Source organism: Hyaena hyaena, unplaced genomic scaffold (assembly GCF_003009895.1).
Source record: "Hyaena hyaena isolate Hyena2069 unplaced genomic scaffold, ASM300989v1 scaffold_880, whole genome shotgun sequence".
NCBI lineage: Eukaryota > Metazoa > Chordata > Mammalia > Carnivora > Hyaenidae > Hyaena > Hyaena hyaena.
Genome location: NW_024081515.1, coordinates 748,181 through 770,649, shown reverse-complemented (window position 1 = coordinate 770,649; position 22,469 = coordinate 748,181). Strand labels below are relative to the sequence as shown.

The 22,469-nt window shown below is 37.0% G+C and overlaps 1 long non-coding RNA gene across 1 annotated transcript in view; it reads right to left on the bottom strand.

Moving 5' to 3' along the window:
* LOC120222489 overlaps positions 1–22,469 on the bottom strand; it is a 45,317-nt gene that overhangs the window by 11,634 nt on the left and 11,214 nt on the right. Inside the window, exons 2-3 of the long non-coding RNA XR_005526060.1 lie at positions 7,376–7,485; positions 1,316–1,472 (exon numbers count right to left, since the gene is read on the bottom strand). This is a non-coding gene — a long non-coding RNA (uncharacterized LOC120222489). The remainder of the gene's footprint in view (positions 1–1,315; positions 1,473–7,375; positions 7,486–22,469) is intronic.

Sequence of the window (22,469 nt, the reverse complement as noted above, 5' to 3'; positions counted from 1 at the left end):
AGTGCAATCTCTTTTATATAAGCACATGCCCACATGAAAAGCTCTGGAAGAATATAGGCCAAATTTCAACAGCGATTATTTTTAGACTTGAGGTTATGGAGGATTTTCCTACACACGGAGAACAAAATTATATCCCCATTTCTTTTTATAATTAGGCTGTACTATAATCAGAAAAAATATGAAATATGTGCTCCATAAATATATTTGTGAGAACTTTTTAAGCTACAAAATCTTATGTTCCAAGATAAGAAAAGTTCACTATGAAAAAAAGTTAGCGCAGAACCACTCGGTTTCAAGTAGAGGTGAGAAGCGTGGGGTTTTAGTGTCTCATCCAACTTTTGCCCACCTTTAAGAAGAAAGCTGGTCTCAGCTCTGAAGGACACAGTTGGAAACCAACAAAGTGAGTTGTGTCTACACAACATGGTAGATTCCTTGTGTGACAGTTCTCTAGAGGGAAACTGGAGCTTACTCTTTGTTTAGCATCACTTCGGTTATTCAAAAAGTAGGTAACAACAATGTAAGGCTATATTCAAAGTTTAGGGAAAATGAGAATTACATCTCATATCTGTATAACCTTTTGAAATTAAAAAAAAATGTTTTCACAAACATTGACACATTGAACTTCATACGAGCTCTATAAAGATGAACTTTCTTTTTAAGGTAGAAGAAAAAATTGCTTTGGTTTTTGTTTTTAAATGGCCATCAGATGGTAAAATCTGAACACAGATTCAAACCTTTAGTTTTGAAGCACTGATCTTTAGTAAGGCATATAGTCACCCTACTACTTGGTGTTTTAAAACATGTGGGACTTTTCATGTTGTCACAGGACTTAAGGGCGTCATTGGCATTTAGGGTCAGAAGCCAAGGATACTAAATCTCCTGCAATGTGCCAAAGAGTCATATGTAATGAATTTTTTTTTTTCCAACAAAATTTCAGTAGCAACCTTTCTATCGCTGTTGAAAAATAGCTTTACTATATTGCTGTGGTCTAGATTTTCTCAAAATAGATCTCCAAGTGGCTTTGTGGAATTTGTAGAATAGTTTGCTCTATGTAGAGCTGAAATTAGCACAACGTGTTTCTTCTGATTCATCTTCTGCTTCTGGCATTACTGTATTGGCAATAGGGAGTAGGAAGGAAAGAAGGAAGAAAGGGGGGAAGGAAGAAAGAGAGAGAGGTAAGGAGAAAGGGAAGAAGGAAGAAAAAGGAGAGAGAGAAAGGAAAGAAAGCAGACTGATGAGAACAGAAGGAAGGGAGAGTGGGATACAGAGAAATAAATTCAACTTAATCAAACACAAAAAAGGGAACTTGACTCACATTTCTTTCAACTGAAAGAAGGACTCTGTCCATCCATTATTCCCTCTTTGCCGCTGTTTGTGATATCCTTTGTTAATGGAAAAGTGACTGGCCTGGAAATCGACGTGTGGTAGCCCCAACTCCGCTATTAAATGTTCAGGCTACCGGTTTAGTTTTCCTAGGAATTCCCAAAAGAAGAGAAGAGAGGGAAGATTGACTGAAAAATGTTGAAAATATATTTTTATCTCTTCAGTAGTGCTTTACTAGTTCTCACCTCATGGAAAGCTGCATCTCTCACTTGTCCGTTACCTTGACTCTTCCCGCCCCCCACCCCCACCCCCACAGGCTTACAATTTTTCTCACTTAAATATGAAGAAGAGCCCAGAAGCTCAATCCCACAATCAGCGTTGAGAGGAAGATGGTTTGGGGACATGTGATATTTACCCTATGCTTTCACTCTGATTTCTTTTAGTTTTTGCAACTTTTTAATAAAGTATGTGGAAATCCCATTCACAGCATTAGTACACTGCCTTGTATCCAAGGCAAATATATATTTTTCTGATGGAATTAATTCATATCAACAGGTTCCAAAGATAAGGTACAACTCAAAAAAAGTATAGTTTTGGGGGTGCCTGGGTGGCTCAGTAGGTTGAGTGTCCAACTTCGGCTCAGGTCATGATCTCACGCTTCATGGGTTCTAGCCCCGCATCGGGCTCTGTGCTGACAGCTCAGGGCCTGGAGCCTGTTTCAGATTCTGTGTCTCCTTCTCTCTCTGACCCTCCCCTGTTCATGCTGTTCTCTCTCTATCTCAGAAATAAATAAAAAACATTTTAAAAAATTATAGTTTTGTATTGACTATTAGTATCGAAAATTTATCTGCCATTCTATAAAAAGTCAGTAGCTGCTTTTACATTGGTAGATTGGATGGGTTCTTCAAAAATTGGATTTATGCACAATAATTATTTGCATTACATTGAACGTTGCCAAAACACTTGCTGATAAAGCATAAAATGTTTTTGGTCACGTGTTTATCTTTTTTTAAAACATAGTATATATATTTATTTTGAGAGAGCGGGAGACCAGGAGCAGGACAGGTGGAGAGAGAGAGAGAATCCCCAGCAGCCTCTGCACAGTCCCTGTGAGCCAGAAGAGGGTCTCGAACTCACAAAAAGTAAGATCATGACCTGAGCAGAAATCAAGAGTTAGACTCTTTACCAGCTGAGCCACCCAGGCCCCTCACATTTTTATCTTAAAAAAAAAAGACAAGTCCTCAGATTTACCTTTCTTACTCTTGCCTCCCTGTTAAAATCATGTGCAGAGAAATGTATAATCTATTTTACGGTTAACTGACAATCCCACCATATGTATCTCTTTATCTCATCCTACTGGCTTCACCTCACTTCAACCTGCAGTCTGGTTTATTTACCAAGTACAATTGGCAAATGAGATGACTAATCAGTGTGTGCGTTAATTACTTTCCCATCTGTGTTCTCTTTCAGAGAAGAAGAAACAGAAATGGCAGGTAATTGAGGTGAACTATGGCCCTTTACCTCTGCACTACTTGGTTTCCTTTCTAACCCATAGGCCCCTTTGTTGCCAGGAATGTGTGGGAGAACCACACCTTGAGAGCAGTTTAATCAAATCCTGATCTAGGAAACCTTTACTCTGATTCTTGGTTCCAGTTTATTTTAAGCAAGCAATTGTTTTATTTAAAAATTTTTTAAATGTTTTATTTATTTCTGAGAGAGAGAGACACACACACAGACACAGCGTGAGCAGGGGAGGGTCAGAGAGAGAGGGAGATACAGAATCTGAAACAGGCTCCAGGCTCTGAGCTGTCAGCACAGAGCTCGACGCGGGGCTCGAACCCACGAACCGCGAGGTCATGACCTGAGCTGAAGTCGGACACTTAACCGACTGAGCCACCCAGGCACCCCATAGATTTGAAATTTTTAAAACAATTGAACGAGGTGTTCCTCATTCAGTCAGTTAGGCACCCGGCTCTTGATTTCAGCTCAGATAGTGATCTTGTGGTTTCTGAGATTGAGTCCCCTGTCAGTTTTGCACTGACAGAACAGAGCCTGCTTGGGATTCTCTCTCTCTCTCTCTCTCTCTCTCTCTCAGTCTCACTGTCTGTCTGTCTCTGTCTCTCTCTCAAAATAAATATTAAAAAAACAGTGAAGGAACAATTACTTGTATTTATAGTTTCTTGATCTACACTCAAGACACTCAATTTTCTCAGAAGGGGTATATGCTTTATGTGTGTTTGTGTGTGGGTGTGATTACGAGTGTGTATGTACTTAGAGAGACACAAAGAATTGGCAGAGGTAAAATAATGATTTTGTTCATTAATTTCCCCTCTTAAAAAACAACAACAAAAAAACAGTAACACAGATCTACTGTAAACATTATAATAAGAAAATGCTAAATGATTTAAAAAAAGCTTTCTTCAACCTTCTTTTATTTATTTCTGGGTAATAGCTGCTTAAATGTGATATTTCCACTCCAGAACTTTTTGTTTTATGTTCTGAGATAATAGGTAAGTAGGTAGATGAATACATGCACATACCTCTCTGTATGCATGTATGTTCATGTTGCTGTTAAAACCCAATTAAATTGCCAAAGATCACTGGGGATAAATGTATAGTTGGACAAAACTTAATTTCTTGGTTCAAAGAATTAAGAGCAGGCACTCCAGACTAACCATGGGATGCCTCTCGACAAGCCAGAGGAGAGAAGCATCAGGTGTATTCTTTGGGTTCTCACTGCAGGGTCCTGATTTGGACGGGGACCTAATGGAAGCTGGGATCAGTTCTGAACTGGCTGCAGCCTCTCAGGTGGAAGTAAGGAGCAATGGGATTTACTAGGGGTTGGAAGCTGTCAGAGGTGGGATAGGTTAGTCATTGGGTATCCCCAGTAGCAGACGGGTGTCCTCAAGCATGCCTGGTGCCTCAGTGGAAAGAAGTAGCAGTCACCCAGTGTCTCCCAAGGCAATTTCCAGCTGCTGCATGACTTTGGAAGATTGTTTCCTGATGACTTGGTGGCTGACTGTGTCTGCAGCTTCCTTTCACCCAGCCTGATTAACAGCAGAACTGCTCTTCTCTGTTTCAACCAAGCAGAATTTCACCACTCCCTAGGTTTTTCTCTTGTGTGATATATACCTTGGAAATGCAAAGTATACTAGATGAGTTTTCATTTACAAAATTAAAAACTAGGTTATAATATATGTATTTTAATTTTTTTTTCTTAGCAATCTGAATTTGCTCTTCTAAACCTGTATCTAAATGGTTATGGTCGTTATTTTTAATGGCTATATAACATTTAGGTATAATTTAACCAGTCCTCCACATTATGTATTTCCTACTTAAAATCACTTTGATATATATGTATGATTATTATATATAGTATAAGCACAATACAAAATATGTATATATATCTTTAAACACTTCAGCAAGTATTTTTACTTACAAATTTCTACAAATAAATTGTTAAGTATAAAGATATGTGTATTATTATTACTCAGGCAGTAGAGAAATGTAAATGTTCAGGTAGGAAAACCTCAGATCAAATACTGAAATTCTGCTACTATGCCTTGTCTTTCATTGACCATAATCTATAACTGATGCCAGGAGCAATGTGTTCTAGGCTTGATGTTACCATCGACTTGCAGTACAAGTTCAATTCCTCCATTGCAGAGTCTCTTAATACAACTTGTCTTTATGTAACAGAAAATCATATGATAATATAAGACTAGAAATTGAATTATTTTGGTGGTGAAATATTTTAATTATTTTAATTGTGGATTCTATTTATTGTACAATTTTATGGTACACCATCTTATAGAGCTAAGAGGAGCCTCTAACGATCTAAAGCAAAGCTATTTTATGAAAATTGTGTGAAAATTTTCAAAGCAAACTATCGGCCATGGTTTTCTTTGAATTTCTTATGGCTTTAGATTATTTCTTCTTTCTCCTGCTTTTTAATTCATATTAAAACATCTAAAGCACTCAGACATATGTAGCAAGTACTTTCCTAATAAATGTGAAGTAAACAAAATCTTCTCCTTTGCAGACAAAAAAGTCCTTCCCCTGTGGACCTTATCATTGAGAATAATTATTATCAGATAGTTTCCATCTTTCTAATTCCCTATTTTTTCACCTTTCCTCTAAAACCAACTTTTAGCATTCAATTTATCACTCTTAATTTGTATTTCCCTCAAGTAATATATTTCATTTCACTTGTGATTTGAGCTTTTTATTTGATTCAAATTCGTTGAGCTCAGTAAGTTTTAAATAACATTGCAAACTAAAATTTAACTCCACTCATTATTTTGGAATTCAGTGTGTCTGCCATTTCAGTCCGTGTATGTACAGGATTTCCTTCAAAACTTTGTGTTTCTAGATTTTGCTTCCCATTGGTCTGCTATCTCACTTAAACTTCAGATGACCTTGTTAACCTTGAAGTATCTAGACATCAATTAAGCTTAACAATTTTTATTGATAAACAGGATAGATAGCAAAGGATATATTAACTCTCAAAGCACTTGTACTCTAGATGACAAAATTTTCAACTAAGAATATTTAGAAATTAAATATTAAAACAAGAGGGGTGCCTGGGTGGCTCAGTCAGTTCTGTGTCCAACTATTGGTTTTGGCACAGGTCATGATCTCTGGGTTCTTGAGATCCAGCCCCATATTGGGCTTTGCGCTGACAGTGAAGAGCTATTGGGATTCTCTCTCTCCCTCTCTCAATGTCCCTCTCCCACTCACTACACACTCTCCCTCAAAATAAATAAATAAACATTGAAAAGCAAATAGGGAAATGAGCATTTATTGAAGTGATATAGTGGCAAGTTACTAGGGTTGATCAAAAGTGGGAAGACGTGGCTGTGCGCGGGCAGAATAAAGGCAGTAACCATGATTTTCCTTTGTTGGACCTTGAGTAGAAGGACATCAAAGGAACAAAATATATGAAGCTTTCATTTATGGAAAAAGTGGGAGATTGAAGTATATTGACTGCAGTCAAGTAACAGATGTTATGGTCTAATAGAAAAAGAATATTACTGGAGTCAGACACACCTAGGTTCAAACCAAGGATTCTTCTCTTATTAGCTATGTGACATAAAAAATAAATTAACATATATTTATTTTTTAATTTGAGAGAGAGAGAGTGGGAGAGAGGGGCAGAGGGGCAAAGGGACAGAGAGAGAGAATCTTAAGCAAGCTCCATGTTCAGCATGGAGCCCAACTCAAGGCTTAATCCCATGACCCTGGTATCATGACCTGAGCAGAAATTAAGAGTTGGATGTCTACCAACTGAGCTATGCAGGCACCCTGAAAAACTTTATAAAGTCTTTAGTCTCAGTTTCCTTATGTGACAAAAAGGAGATTTAAAATATATATTTAAATATGGGGTCCCCATACACTGCTGGTGGGAACATAAATTAGCACAACCATCTTAGTAAACCATTTGGCAACTTCTGCCAAAGCTGAATACATGCATATCGCCTGAACTATTCTTCTCATAGGTACACACTCAAAAGAAATGCTTCCATGTGTTCACAAAGAGACACATACAAGAATGACACATACTAGTAGTATTCATAATAGATAAAAATTAGGAACAATCAAAATGCAATTAACAATAGAATAGATAACTAAATTGTGATAGATGCATACAATAAGATACTACACAGCAACAAGAATAGGGGATCTATATCATGAGTCACAATAAACCAAATCTTGGAGGGGCATCTGAGTGGCTCAATTTGAGTCTCTGACTTCAGTTCAGGTCATGGCCTCATGGTCTGTGAGTTTGAATACCACACTGGGGTCTCTTCTGTCAGTGCAGAGCCCGCTTGGGATTCTCTTTCCCCCTCTTTCTCTGCACCTATCCCACTTGCTCTCTTTCTCTCAAAAATAAAAGACATCAAAAATATTATATACCAAATCATGGATTTATCTTACAAACACAACATTAAACAAAGACTGATGCAAAAGTACATACAATATGAAACCATGTATGTAAATTTTGAGAGTAGACAAAAGCCCTGTTGTCATTAGAAATCAGGACTGTGTTTACCTGAAAGGTGTGGGTTATGGGTACAACTGGTAGGGACCTGAGCAGTCTTCCAAGATTCAAGCGATGTTCTGGTACATGCTTTGGGTGCTAAAAACATGGATGTGTTCATCCTGTAAATAATCATTAAGTATAGCTTAATGTGCATTTCAAGCTGCATACTAACCAGTAAAATTTACATTGAAGGTATTTTTATCTGTATCTATCCTGACAATGTGTTGACAGAATTTTAGCTAATGTCATTATTTGTTTAATATCCTTCCTAATAGGTTATGAGAGAAAGATAGTGTTAGTTAAAAGAAAATAGTTTGGCAAATCGTTGAAAACTAGACGTACAACTAAGCATTCTCAGACATTTATCACAGAGAACTAAAGAATTGGGTTCACACCGAAACCTGTACAAAGTGTTCACAGTGGCCTTATTTGTTGTAGACCAAAACAGCAGAGATAATGCAGCCATCTTTAATGGGTGAATATACAAGCAGTGAATGAGCAAGCAGAGCTGTGGTACACCCATACCACAAAATACTCTCCAGTTATAAAGGAAGGAATTATTTATACAGAACAAGTTGGATGAGTCTCAAGGGAATTATAAGCTGATGGATGTGGGGAACCAACCTCAAAGGGTACATACATTATGAATCTATCTATAGAGCATCCCTAAAATGACACAGTTATAGAAATAAACAGATTAATCTTTTCCAAGAGTTAGAGAAGAGGCAAAGAGGTCAAAAGGGAGGTAGATGTTGTAATAAAAGGTTAATGTGAAGGGTCCTTGGAATGATAGAACTGTTCCATATTTTGACTATATTGGTAGGTACATGAATCTATGTTTTCCAATTGCATAGAATCAAATCTACACATACAAATGTGTACAGGAAAATGAACAAAATTTGAATAAGATCAGAGGATTATATCAGAATTAAGTCTTGGTTGTGATACTATACTAGTCTTTTTTTTTTTTTAATTCTTATAGTTTATTTATTTTTGAGACAGAGACAGAGACAGAGCACAAGCAGGGGAGGGACAAAGAGAGAGGGAGACACAGAATCTGAAACAGGCTCCAGGCTTTGGGCTATCAGTACATAGCCTGATGCGGGGCTCGAACTCACAAACTGCGAGATCATGACCTGAGCTAAAGTCAGATGCTTAACTGACTGAGCCACCCAGGTGCCCCGATACTATACTAGTCTTATAAGATGTTACCAATGAGGAAAACTGGGTAAAGTATACATGAGATCTCTCTGTATTCTCTCATAGAGCAGCCTGTGGATTGACGTTCTCAAAGTAAAAAGTTTAATTAACTTTTTGACAGTAAGAGAATGACCCCAAACTTGACAATATGCTAGATCTTGTTGAAGATCTAAAAAAGATTTTTAATTGGCAAGATCCCTCATTCAATGCAAGTCTACAAATTTGTAACTGGTCAGTATATTTGGCAATGTATGAACATTATTATTGTACTTCAGGGCACTCAAGTGGTTCAGTCAGTTAAGCATCCAACTCTTGATTTCAGCTCAGGTCATGATATCATGGTTCAGAGGATTGAGTCCCACGTTGGGCTACGTGTTGATGATGTGGAGCCTACTTGGGATTCTCTCTCTCCCTCTCTCTCTCTGCCCCTCTCCTGTTCTCTCTCTCTCTCAAAAATGAAAAAAAAAAACTTTAAATTTATTACAAATTTGTACTTGTGTGCTATTAGCAAAGCTAAGGGAAGAATATGTATTTGTTGGTGTGAGCATGGCTATGTGCACGCGGGAGGAGCAGTTATTAACTGAACACAAAGAGAATAGCATGAAGTATGTTCTGTGGACTTGCAGCTCTGCTGGAGGAGGAAATACACTGTCCTGCCAAGGTACATATGTCCAGGCAACCTGGTGGACACATTTCTCTAGTGGGAAAAGCACCTTAGGTTAGCCTTTGAAAATTGCATTTCTGATCATAAAAGCAGTAGGTACTTGCAGAATTTGGAAAATCAGAAATATAAGAGAAAGGATATTTAAATTGGCCTGATAAAGATTTGTTAAAAATTAGTACTGTATTGTAGACACATATTCTTTACTTCTTCCACTTATTCTATAGTGAGTATATTTCCCTGACACAACAGTGTTTTATTTTTTTTTAAATATCATTTGTAATGTTTGTATAATTACTTCTCTTACAGAAACACCAGAACTAACTGGTTTTATATTTCTGGAAATAAGGCTACAATTTTTTTGCCAAAGTAATATTTCCCATTCCATCAGTGCACACTATGACTTCCTTCCAGAATACAGTATGTAGAAGAGGTAAAAGGCACAGGAAGTGGAGAAGTCTGTCATCACTGTCTCAGCCAGGTGATCAAGGTTGACATCAGTGTGAGAGGACATGTTAATAGCACCCACACCTGATATGATGTGGTGAAAATGACATGTCACCTCTGCAGTCGTCCTCACAAAACCAATAAATCCAGTATAATCATTATAAAAACATAACACAAACCCAGCTGAGCTTCATTCTACAAAGTGCCTGATTTGGATTTCTTAAAACTGTGCAGGTCACTGAAAAGCGGGAGGAGGCTAAGGAGGTGTGACAACGAGCCGCAGTGTGGTATCATGGATGGGGTCCTGGTAAAGAAAAAGGAGATTAGATTTTCTTAAAAAACTAAGTAAATATGGAACAAGAAGTATAAACTTCAGTTAATAGTTATGTGTCAATATCGATTTATTCACTGTGACAAATACTCAGTATTCATTTCAGATGTTAATGAGAAGAGAACTGGTTAAAGGACATAGACAAACTCCTCTCCATAGCATGTGTGCAATTGTTACAGAAGTCTAAAACTATCCTCAAATCAAAAGCTTGTGTAAAGTATAAAATTGTCATGAGGACTTTTTTTTAAAGAATATTTTTCAGGATGCCTGGGTGGCTTAGCCAGTTGAGCATCCAACTCTTGATTTCAAGTCAGGCAATGATCCCAGGGCTGTTGGTTCAAGGTTTATGTTGGGCTCTGCAATGAGCATGGAGCTTACTTGGCATTCTCTCTCCCTCTCCCTCTCTCCCTCTCCCTCTCTCTCTCTCTCCCTCCCTCTCCCTCTCCCTCTCTCTCTCTCTCTTCTCTCTGCCCCTCTCTCTTGTTTGAACTCTCTCTCTCTGACTCTCTAAAAAGTAATTAATTAATTAATTAAAATAAATAAAATAAGATTTTTCAAGATTTTTCTTTTCTTTTTTTATTAATGTTTTATTTATTTCTGAGAGAGAGAGAGCGAGCGAGAGAGAGAGAGAGAGAGAGAGAGCAAGCGAGAGAGAGAGAGCAGGGGACGGTCAGAGAGAGGGAAACACAGAATCGGAAACAGGCTCCAGGCTCTGAGCTTAGCTGTCAGCACAGAGCCAGACGCTGGGCTTGAACCCACCAACGGTGAGATCTTGACCTGAGCTGAAGTCTGACACTTAACCAGCCGAGCCACCCAGGCACCCCAAGATTTTTATTTTCTTAATAAAAATTGCTAGAAAGAATATCTCTTGGTCTAGAGCTTTTAGCTGTGAATTTCTCACATCTCTTGATACACATTAACAAATCATTTTCCAAAAGTTTGTGCTTCCTAGACTTGTATGCAAATTTACAGATGCCTTTATCACCACACCTGCTATGAATATTTTCTTTAAAAATAACAACAGCAAAAAACTACTCTGCTCTACTCAATTGATTAAAGAAATAATACATCAACTTAATTATTGTTTCTTCTCAAAGATGAAATACATTTTTGACATTTGACATCTATAAACCTGTGTTTCTTTTCTTTTTTCCCAGCTTTTATTGTTTTATTTTAAAATCTCTCCAAACCGTAAGGCTATTAACCTTTCTTATATTTGTTGTGAATTTTTCAATATTTAATTTCTAATTTATGGTACTTTTTGAAGCACAATAATCTTAAATTTCTATATGTGGTAATTTATAGAACTTTTCTTTTGTGACTCTGATTTCCCTATAAAACGATACCTCATAGGGGTGCCTGGGTGGCTCAGTGGTAAGTGTCCAACCTTGGCTCAGGTCATTATCTCACAGTTTGTGGCTTCAAGCCCTGCATCGGGATCTATGCTGACAGCTCAGAATGTGGAGCCTGCTTCGGATTCTTTATCTCCCTCTTTCTCTGCCCCTCTCCCACTCTACTTTGTCTGTCTTTCTCAAAATAAAATAAACATTAAAAACTAAAAAAAAAAAAAAAAAAAAAAAAAAGGATATCTCATCCTTAAATTGGGACAATTTCCACCAACATTGTTCTAGTTGTTTTAATGTCATTTATTACATTTTTTGGTAATTTGTTTATATTTATGTATGGTTTGTAGAACTTGTAATTAGAAGAGTTAGTAAATTTGTGTTCTTTTTAACTAACGTGTTCCTATTGAATTTACCTCCTGGTTTGCTATGCTGTAAGTTCATGTGTTTGTCTATTTTGTGGATATTTTATTTGGTAGGTCTGTGTTTTTTTGTTCTAATATTAAAAGGCTTGAATTGTTATAGTTTCATTAAAAATGTATATAAGTGACTATAAATAGTGTGACTGAATACAAACTAGCTGTTATACTAAAGATGTTTCCTCATAACTCTCAATGATTATTTTTCTAAATGAGTCACAAATTCTTATTGTCAAGTTCAGGAAAAGTCACACTATGAGTTTTAGATTTGCATAAAACCTAAAAAAAGAAGAATTGGCTTATCATATTTAATTTTCCCATCTGTGGACTTGGTATTTCTCTCCATTTTTAAATCTTCTTTTGCATCTCTCAGCAAAAAATATTCAGATTAGCTCAGTTCAGAAGAGTTCTTATTACAATGACTTCCAAACATTGTTTTTGCTCCTGTTATGAATGAAAACTTTTCCCACACTATGTCCACTATCTGATTGTTAGTTGTATAAGGCAACCATCAAGTTTTATATGTTTATTACTTATGCAGATAAAACCAAATTTATATTTTACTTCCAAAAGTTTGATTCTGTTGGATTTTTCAGGAAGAAGTCCTTGTTAAATACAAATAATGATAGTTTTATATTCTCCCTGATATTAACCATAAATATTATTTTAGCTTCCTGCTTTATTACATTACTAGGCAGGCCATAAAAATGTTAAATAATAGTAGTCATCCTTTGTCTGATTTTAATGGGATTGCTGCTACATTTTCAAAAATGAATGATCTTGTGTATTGACTTTAATAATTATATTGAAGTGCTTTATGCCTTTTTTCTCTGGCTAGTAAAATTGGTATAGCATGGGAATCCCATGTAATGTTAAAGTTTAAAAGTTGGTGTTTCTGAAACTATCAATCTAGTGCCGCCAAAGGGCTTGCGATTTCTTGTTCACATTTTATCTGTCTCAATACTTTTGTTCAGTAGTATTTTTCTACCAAGGATATCTTTCCCTGGTTAGTTCCTGCACTTCCTTCAGAACTGTCTTCTGTATTCCCTCCTCCAAAAAGTTTTAATAGTTAGCTTGTTTCCTTCACCTAACTTGAGACTAGAGTACTCCCTGCATGGGCGGAAACACCTTAAGAAGGTCTAACACTACAATTGGCACACAACTCTGAAATTATTTGTACATCTGCTCTTAAACCATAGTCTCTTCAAGGGAAGGCACTTCATATTAGTCAACTGTATATTTCCAAGGACAATCACAGTGCTGGCAAAAGATTTTTAATTTTTTTTAAATGTCAGTGCAGAGCCTGACACAGGGCTCAATCTCATAAATGATGAGATCGTGACCCGAGCCCAGATCAAGAGTTGACAGCCGACCGAACCACCCAGGTGCCCCCTTTAAAAAATGTTTTATGTTTATTTATTTATTTTAAGAGAAAGAGGTGGGGAGGAGGGAGAGTGAGACAGAGAGAGAGAGAGAGCACGCAAAATTTTTTAAAACTGTTTTTGGAGAAAAAAAAAGTTATCTGATGATGATATCTTCAAATTCCGAAGGTGAGTCACAGATAATATGTTCCATTTGCTAAGCATTCCACTTTAGCAATTGTAATTTATCACTCTTTAGATAACTTGTATCCTGAGTTCTCACATTAATGAAAGAAATTCCTATTAGATTAGTCTTCATGACATGTTAAGGGCTTTGGAAAAATAAACCCTCATGACAAACTAGTAAAGCAAACAATATGACTTTTTTTTTCGATTCCACTTATACGGGAGATCATAAATTATTTGTCTTTCTTTGTCTGACTTATTTAATTTAGCATAATGCCCTTAAGTTCCCTCCAATCATTCTATCACAATGGCAGGATTTTCTTCTTTCTTATGGTTGAATAATATTCCATTGGGCTTGTGCGTGTGTGTGTGCGTGTGCGTGTGTATGTGTGTGTGTGTGTAGCATCTTATTTATCCATTCATCTATCAATGGACAAAGGTTGCACCCATGCCGTGCCTATTGTAAATAATGCTTCAGTAAATATTCTTTTTGAATTAATGTTTTCATTTCCTTTGGGTAAATAGCCAGAAATGGAATTGCTGGATTATATGGTAGTTCAATTTTTAATTTGGGGGGAAGCCTGATATTGCCTTCCATAGCAGTTGCACCAAATTACATTGCCACAAATGGTGTGCAAGAGGTCTCTTTTCTCCACATCCTCACTAGCTCTTGATTTTTCTTGCCTTTTTGATAACAGTCAATCTGACAGGTGGAAGGTGATCTCTCACTGTGGTTTTGATCTGCACTTCCCTGATGATTAGTGATGTTGAGGACCTTTTCATGTACTTGATGGTCATCTGCATGTCTTCTTTTTTTTTTAACGTTTATTTATTTTTGAGAGACATAAAGACAGAATGTGAGCAGGGAAGGGGCACAGAGAGGGGTAGATACAGATTCTGAGGCAGGCTCCAGGCTCTGAGCTGTCAGCACAGACCCCAATATGAGGCTCTAACTCACAAACTGTGAGATAATGAGCCAAAGTTGGATACTTAACCAATTGAGCAATTCAGGAACCCCATCTGCATAGAACCACCTGCTATCCATTCTTCCACTGGTGAGATAAATTTTACTACCAAGCAAATAATTGTTTGGGGTTCATAGTATAAAGTAGGCCAAACATGATATTACAGAGTTAGGTCTTGAGAAAAACTCTTAAGTCAATTGAATGTGAGAGTGCACAAGTCAAGGGCAAAAAAAAAAAAAAATCTGTATTACAGATAGTCTTGGGAATTGTTAAAACTTATAGGGCATCTGGGTGGCTCAGTCAGTTAAGTGTCCAACTCCTGATTTAGGCTCAGGTTATGATCTCATGGTTTGTGAGTCTGAGTCCTGCAGCAGGTTATATACTGACAGTGTGGAGCCTGCTTGGTATTCTCTCTTTCCTTCTATCTCTGCCTCCCCCCCGCCCCCACACACACTTACTCTTTCTTTCTCTCAAAAAAAAAATATATATATATATATATAAACTAAAAAAACAGATTTTTTAAAAAATGTCATTACTGGGCTTCAAGCACAAAACTGAATTAACATTAAGTTGGGTTTTATGAGATATACCACACAAAGACTTTCATTTATAAGGCTAACTACAGGCCCAGATAATTTAAAAGAATTTCCATTTTTAAAATTTATCTTTTAACATTAAATAGGTGCCTGATTATTGAAATAGATATAATTTTATTGTATTTTTAGAGCCTACACTAGAAATTCTTATTATATCTTTTAAAACCAAATCTCTAACTGTGAGAGATCACAAAATTATCCTGGAAATGACATATATTGGATTTGGGGACTCTGTCATACAAAGGAAACTTGTCCTTTCAACCAATCATAGTTTTGCTTTTGGTTTAAATTTTGGTCATCATTTGTTGATATTCTCAATTTAATCTCATTTCTTTTCTATTTTGAGAACAAACTGAATTGTCTTTAAGTAAGTTGATTAACTTAAGAATCCTTAAATTTCACTATTTTCCAAATTCGTTTCATCTATCCATTTTTAATTTGCCACTGAATAATTTTCCCCACTAACTTCCTCTAGCACTTCCGAGGCAAGGGACAGAACTTTGTTCAAATTTTAAATCAGTTATTTTATTCCACCTGCTTTTTATAAAAAATGTGAATAACACTGCTCATGTGGCATTTCACATCATCTTATCTCTAGCAGATGACGTTCTTCTTCCATTTTACATGTGCTGTCTTTCCTATGCTCCCTTCTATATTCAAACCACCTCAGAGATTCTACTGTCTACTTGGTTGTTATCCGTGACCTGCCAGAGAATCCTCACAGGAGCAAAAGATCTGTCCTTCTGGACCAGATTCATACTTAGTTCCAAAAAGCTCTGTCTCTCTTAGTGGAGCTAAGTGATAATGTTTATCTTGGGGTAAAAAAAGGCTCAGGGAATGCATGATATGTTTAAAGATGTAAAAGGCTATCATACTGTAGATAGAAGAGTCTCCTTCCATGATTCTGGATTGCTGATCAAATATAATTTACAGGGAGGAAATGTTTGTTTGATAACGTAGAACAACATGAGCTATAAAAATACAATGTGCTGCCTCTGGAAATACAATTTGTCATCACCGAAGTTTCCAGCCCACTTGCAAAGACCACTTTTCAGAGATCCTTGCATTTTAGGAACAGATGAGCCAGAACAAGGCTGCTGCTCAGCTCATATTTCTAATTGCCTGTGCTCCTCTCTCATTTTCTTTTACTGTAGATCAGATCTCTCCATGTGGTAGAGAAGCCGGCAGCTACAAGCCCAGGCATAACAATCTCATGGACAGAATGTTTCTTTTTTTCCCCCGTCTCCATGTTTCTTTCCAGGTAAAAGCCTCAGGCCCTGTTGGATCTTGAGCTCACAATTGAACCAGCTGTTATTGTTGGTGGGTAAGGTAGTACTGTTGGTTGAGACTGGCCCATACCTGTCCCTAGGGAAGAGGGGGTGAGGTCATGATTAAGAGCCTCCCCAAAGCATAGCTCATGGAAGGAGAATGCCAGGCAGATGAAAACACCATAAACCCAAACAGAGAGAGCAGAATAATAATACCTCCACAGAGATCTGAACGATTACCATTAAAAATAATTTCTCCTTAAGCACTGGCAAACACTCAATCGTTCTTTGGGACAGTCACAACAATTCAAAAGCGTTATTAGCATCTGATTTCAAATGATTAGAGTACTTGCCCTAAAGTTTCAGGTCTGGACATGAATTTTCATCTTTGTTATATTTAAGCTCCTTTTAATGTATTTTTAAAGTTTATTTATTTATTCAGAGAGAGAAAGAGAGAAAGAGAGAGGATCCCGAGCAGACTCCGCACTGTCAGCTCAGAGCCTGATGGAGGGTTTGAACTCACAAACCATGAGATCATGACCTGCGCCAAAGTCAATAGTCAAACACTTAAGCTACTGAGCCACCCAGGCGCCTCTGACTAAACTATTTTTAAAAATGCTTTCAAGTTTTTACTTCTCTTTGCAAGTCATACACGTACTGGATGTAGGCCTAAAACTGATAGCCTTTCTCTAAACGTATGAGTTTCTGTGTTGTTTACCACCACCAGCCCTGGGCCAAAATAGGGAAAACAATATGCAAGCCATCTGATTATTTTGGTTTTCTCCACTAGGAAATATAGCACTATAATTTCAAATTAACAAATGATTAGTCAAGGGGCGCCTGAGTGGCTTAGTCGGTTGAGCGTCCGACTTTCGCTGAGGTCATGATCTCGCAGTTTGTGGGTTCGAGCCCTGCGTCGGGCTCTGTGCTGACTGCCAGCTTGGAGCCTGGAGCCTGTTTCAGAGTCTGTGCCTCCCTCTCTCTCTGACCCTCCCCTGCTCACGCTGTCTCTCTCTCTCTCTCTCTCTCCTAGAAATAAATAAAACATTTAAAAAAAAAACAAAAAAAAATTACAAAAAACAAATGATTAGTCAAGCCATGACACTACGTGTGAGAGTGTAGGGTTTGGCTAGCATTTACTGGATTGAGAATTGGCCATGACACCACATGAGGAAGTATGACATGTAGGTCCCAGAGTTTCTGGTAAGAGGCCAGGTCGAGAGAAGGGCAAAGTGGTCAAGAAAACCACAAAGAAAACTGTGAGAAGACATTTCCAGCATGGCAGTGTTTGATAGATGAATTGTTTCACTTTTGATTTTAATTTTTTAACAGACTGTTAAAGGCAGACATTTTAATAAAGTTTCTATTAACATTTGCTGAAATGTTCCAACAGTTGTATTTAAGGAATACAAGAGAGCTACCAAATCTGTTAATAGTTTCAAAGGTATCAAGGAAATATTAGCCATATGGAATGGGGGTGGATTTCTTTATTTTTAATGGTTGATATAATGTCAGCAAAATAGAGGAATTTTTGTGAATATAGAAAGCCAGTTATACAAGAAACATAATTTGTTTACTGCCTTTGGATCCATGTCTTAATGTAAGAAACTGTTATCTATTAAAATATTATTTTTTACTTGGCTATATATATGTGTGTGTGTGTGTGTGTGTGTGCGTGTGTGTATACATATACATATCTTCTTGGGATTTTTTTTCATATTATTCACTAGTATTTTTATACCTCGGGGCTTATTGAAGTGGGGGCTGGATGAGGTGTAATGGAATACGTATGATGCCCATGGAGATAAGGATCATTATTTATCTGTTTGTTTAACTACCCAATTTTCCAATAATTAGTATTGAATCCTTAAAGAAAGGTAGGTATTTCAAGGGACAACTGTGGTTTTGGTGGAAAGGTTTTGGACTGTTTTGTAGAAGGCACATAAAAGTCGTCTAGGATTCTGTCTATATAAGCAATATTTTTGTGAAGATCTATTTTTCAAAGAAACAGACTCACTATCCTTTAGGTATTCCCACAGGGGCTTCAGAGCTCCACTTTTTCATAGGGGTGAGCCACTAAAAATGACTTTATAACACTTCCAAGAGAAGGCCTCACACAAATCCTTATAAAGGGTTTGTCGCTTGCTATTTTGTACTGATATGACCTGAGTTAGCCAAAGCTTCACCCTTCTATTGCAAGGTAACTCATGAGTCTCTAGAGATACAGTTTTTGTTGAATTCAGAATATACTCCATGGCAAAGCTGCCAAACATAATTTCAATGATCCTAGGGTTTCATTCTACTGGCATGCATGTGAAGAAAAGCTGGACTTATGCCCCCTGAAATGTGGGGGACTCACAAGTCCAGACTGGTTCGTGCCAGACCCTCTGACATGTAACGAACGGACCTTAGCTTGGGTAAACAGACTGTAAAGCCCAAGGTATAATGTTTGTGAAGGGACAATGATGGCGGGAAAAGATTCATTCCGTAGCTGGAAATCAGTATTTCCATCCCCCTACACTCATTTGACCCATCTTAAACCTCCCTCTCCTCTGGTGATTATTGAATGAATAAATGCACTATTTAACTCTATATTTGTATTTTTTACAAAGCCTTGGACCTCATCCTCTTACAAAGTTCAGGTAGGAAGGAATAAGATTGACATAGTTGATTTTTCTTGAAAGAAAATAGGTAGTAGTCCATTCTCTCCAAGGGCCTTACTGAATGCTTATTTTATGAATCTGATATAGAGAATCTTGTTTAACATTAAACCAGCAATTATTAAATTAATTCTTTTTGAGTAAAGTTTTTGAGTAAAACTTTCTGGGATGGCATACTTTTAAAATATGTCAGGCATTCCAATTGTGATGAAATCGCTCCTTTTTATGCAGGGCACAGGCATTTCATGTGAAGGACTTATGCTGAGGCACATTTGTTCAACGTGACAGAAACTCTAGCACCATTACACTGCCTAAAGTCCTATTATGTGTCTCCGTACTGCCCCAAATCACTGAGTGACAGCGGAGGCGGAATGTGTGGTCTTCCATGAAAAACAGAGATTGAATGGATCCCAAAGAATTGCCAGAATCCCCTCCCCCCTCCCCAGGTCACCAAGGAAATAATCATTTCTTTTATTCTTTCTCTTTCTTTTTTTTAAAGTAAGCTCTAGACCCAGTGTGGGGCTCCAACTCATGACCCCAAGACCAAGAATCAAACTCTCTACTAACTGAACCAGCTCTGCTCCCCAAAATAACTACTTCTTGATGGTATGGGGTAACTGAACTCACTGTGGCTGGTCAGCGAGGCTATGAAAGCTCAATAAAGGTAAGGGAATAAGACTATTAGTTTAGCGAGGATGCTGGCATCATCTCTCTATGTAAAGCATTATGCAACTAGTCTACTCTTCTTTAGAATATGGAGGGTTGCAAATATTTATAAATACCAATTTCAACAGTACACTGTCATTCCATTAAAATCTTCTCTTTTAGCATTGCCTGGGTGGCTCAGTCAGTTAAACGTCCAACTTTGGCTCAGGTCATGATTTCACAGTTTGTGAGTTCGAGCTCCTTCATTGGGCTCTGTGCTGACAGCTCAGAGCCTGGAGCCTGCTTAAGATTCTGTGTCTTCCTCTCTCTCCCTCTCTGCCCCTCCCCTGCTTGCTCGCTCTCTCTCCCTCTCTCCCTCTCTCTCTCTCTCAAAAATAAGTAAAAACTTTAAAAAAATTATCTCTATCTCTATAAGGCTATGTGTCCTCAACTTCACATTCCAACCAGTAAGGTAAGACCAGAACAATTTTAGTTGTTTCTGTTTTTTTGAATAAAAGAATGATAAAACAAGATAAAAATAATTCACCAAATCAACATTCAGTTGTGAACTTATTTTCAGTTTAATTTTAGCAAGAATTATTTTAAATATGTTGCCTTATTACATAGAGTGTTCATTAATTCTATTTCCCATTTGATTAGGAGTCCTTTCTTTTTCATATTTTCAGTAATACTAAATTTGTATAGCATTAAATGTTTGATGGTAATACAATCTTCCAAATACATTGGAAATTTTAAATTTTGAAGATTAATTCAAATATTTAACTATTATTGAACACCTATTAAATACTTGATACTCTATTGAGATTTAAGAAGATAATAACTGATTTGCACACTCAAGTGGTAGGAAAAAAGACATTAAATAATTTATAAGGTAGTGTGAGAAACTCATATTGAGATTCAGACTAAGGTGCAAATAAAGTAACATTCAAATAATTACAATGTACTGAAATAACAGAGAAGCATTCACAAGTGAGGTGACTTTGAGTAGGATTCTAAAGAAAGAATAGAATTTTTCTGTATGATCAAAGTTTAGAATATTTCAAGTTGAGGGTTCAGACATGGATTCCTGAAAGAGAAAGGCTTATACAGGAATCCAAAGTGGCTAATATGGGTAAAAATAAAGGGGTGCTAAGTGGCAGATGAGATTCAAACAGTAATGAGCAACCAGGCTTTGAAGGATCCTAACTATCACACTCATGAATTTAAACTTTGTTCAGTAGACATGGAGAAATAACTGATGGGATTTCAAGTAGGAGTTATATATCATTTTTGGAACAAAAATAAAATTTTGGGTATTAAATGAAAACTGGCTTGTTGGAAGGGAAAAAAACACATGAAGAAAATTCGTAAGTTGAGTGTGGCTCTTCAGATAAGAGATAATGGAGACCAGTCATTCTGAATATGAGTATAATATAAGAGCTACTAAAGTCCTGCCAGAGAAGCTGTTATTCTCAGAGACAGCTAAATCTAGATTCTGAGGCAAATGGTTGAATTTTCCTGTAAAGTGTATATTCCCATCTTCGCATTCCAACATTGCTATAGGACTTATAATGTGCTGGCTCATGCCAGCAGGTGAACCCACTAGCTTGACAATTCTCTCCAATAACCAAGTATGCTAGACCAACAGTTCTCACACATTAACTATCAGAATCATGTGAAGGAGTTGTTATATCACAGGTTACTTAGATATACCTCCAGAAATTCTGATTATACAGGTCTGGAGTGGGACATGGTAATTTGTCTTATCAGCAAGCATCCTGGTATTGCTGATGCTGTGAGTCTGGGGACCACACTTTGAGAACCACTAATAAAGCTTTGAAGAATAAGAAGGTATAAATGAAAGAAAGGAAAAAAAAACTATCATATACTTCAGCAAAAATATAGGGATGTGTTAGAGAGATATTCTTCAGAGAACTTCGAAAAGTAGAGCCAAATAATGAAATAACATAAAAGTCTAAATACAGAGGAGTGCTGGGTGGCTCAGTTGGTTAAGTGTCTGATTCTTGATTTTGGCTCAGGTCATGATCTCACAGCTCATGAGTTTGAGCCCTGCTTAGGGCTCTGACCTGACAGTGCTGAACCTGGTTGGGATTCCCTCTCTCTCTCCCTTTCTCTTTGCCCTTTCCCATCTTGTTTTTTCTCTCTTTTTCTCTCAAAATAAATAAATAAACTATTAAAAAATTCTAAAATAGAGGCTAAATTAATGGAATAACGTATCTATTACTGGATAATATATAATCATCAAAATGATGTTGTATAATCATATTTAAAGGAAGAGAAAATAATACATTATAAATTAGGACAGGAACTGTGGTTCTTTTGAAATAAAAATCTGTCTCTGCTAGTATACATGTACATATATAGATACGTGTATAGAACAAATGACTAGAAAGACATATCCCAAAATGTTAGCAACAGTGGTCATCTCTGAATGGAGGGATTTATGAGTTATAATTATTTTATTTTTGCTTCATATGTATTTTCTTAGCATGCCACTAAATACAATTAATTTAAGGTCACACATCTATCCTTAATATTGACGCAGGATATGCATTTGGGTTGATACGAAATACAAACGACTGACATCACCATCACTAATCCAGCAGGAAATAGAAAAGGCATTTTATTGATTAAATTTTCCTCAAAGGACTGCCTATATTGCTATGCTCTTTGCCACTTTAGGGACACAGAAAGACTTCACAAAACATGGAACCAGCTTTGAGTTTAGTTGACCTTCCATCCAGGCAGAAGAATGAAATCCCCAAGGGATTTGGACAGACACTCATAACCAAATGTATGCTAACCATGAGTAGCTGGTGTTAATGGCCAGAGGAAATAAAAATAGTCCAGGCAAAGGCCAAAGCCACATGAAACAGGCAACTAGGCTCCTTGAATGAAAAGAAGTAGAAGAATAACAGAGAAAAAGGATGGGGCAAGCAAAGAAACCTGGGGAGGGGGTGGGGAAGATTTAAGGTTCTTGTGGCATTTCAAATTATGTTA